We start from the raw sequence: 1,215 nt of genomic DNA, 5'->3' as shown, positions 1-1,215 counted from the left end.
GGTAGTGGGTTGACAAACAAATGGCAGATCAGGAAGTTGAGAGCAGAGCGCACTGTTCAAGTGTGTAGCTCTTCTCTTCTGCACCGACAGTGAGCCTTTGTTTTATTTTATACTAGAGGGTTTTACAGCGCTCGCAAGTGCATAAGGTCATATGAGCCCGCGGGACACACCTAATACTTTTAGTTGGAAGGAAATTTTGAATTTTGCCCGGGTGGCGGCCGAAGCCTACTCTTATCGATTTTAGACCACCAGGGGATCTTTAACGTGCACAACTTGCACACGGGTCCTCCGAGATTTTTCGCCCTAATCCGAGAAGGCTAAGTGTAGATCTTTCCTACCAGAAGATCAGGGGTGTGGCAGAAAGACAGCTGTAAGAAGGAGTCAAGGAGTACAGAGGAGGGGGCAAAGGAGGTGAGGGGGTGGGGGTAGAAAGAGGAGACCAAAGCAGACGACAGAATATTGCCTGAGAGCAGAGCAGGAGGTGAAAGGAGACAATTTCGGTCGCTACCCGGATTCGAACCCGGGACCTTTGAATGAGAGGCCAACACCTTAACCTCTAGGCCACGAGAGCCCCCTGCCTTTGTTTGCACCACACCGTTAAGATAATAATAATAATATGAAGTATAATTTGTTGATTCCCCCTGCTGCTGCTCTCGGCGGAGATGACGCTGCCGCTGCTGTTTAGTTTTAGTAGAGGTTTTACAGCGCTTGCAACTGCATAAGGTCATATGAGCGCCAAGGGTTGGATGTTAACAGGGAAGTCCTTACAGGGAATCAGGTTTACTGTGCTTACCTCTCTAGCCTCAACGGCACAAAGTCTGCTTCGACTATCAAGGCACCCCGGAAATAACGGGTCACAAGAGTGTGGCAAACGTACAAAAGAAGTAGAGGTAAATGAAGATAGTGAGGATTAGGTTGCAGTTCAGGCACAGCTTCGGGCATCATATTGTTGAATAAGCCCATTTACAATTCCACTGTGCATGAGAACATGCTGTTGGTGTTGATGATAATGATGATTATGATGATCATGATGATGATAAAGATGATGCTGATTTTGTTGATGGTGATGATGATTATGAAGTTTATGATGAATAAGAGGGACAGTTTTAGCCCCATAATTTCATAGGTAAAGTTTTTACTTCTTCGTTAATTGCAACTTTAGGGAGAGCGGATTTTTTAAATTGGGGATGGGGGAGGGGGTTGGACCTGAAAGTA

The sequence above is a fragment of the Aplysia californica genome, unplaced genomic scaffold, assembly GCF_000002075.1.
Source record: "Aplysia californica isolate F4 #8 unplaced genomic scaffold, AplCal3.0 scaffold00582, whole genome shotgun sequence".
Classification (NCBI taxonomy): Eukaryota; Metazoa; Mollusca; class Gastropoda; order Aplysiida; family Aplysiidae; genus Aplysia; species Aplysia californica.
The sequence above is the reverse complement of the archived record's forward strand: the minus strand, read 5'-3'. Positions refer to the sequence as shown.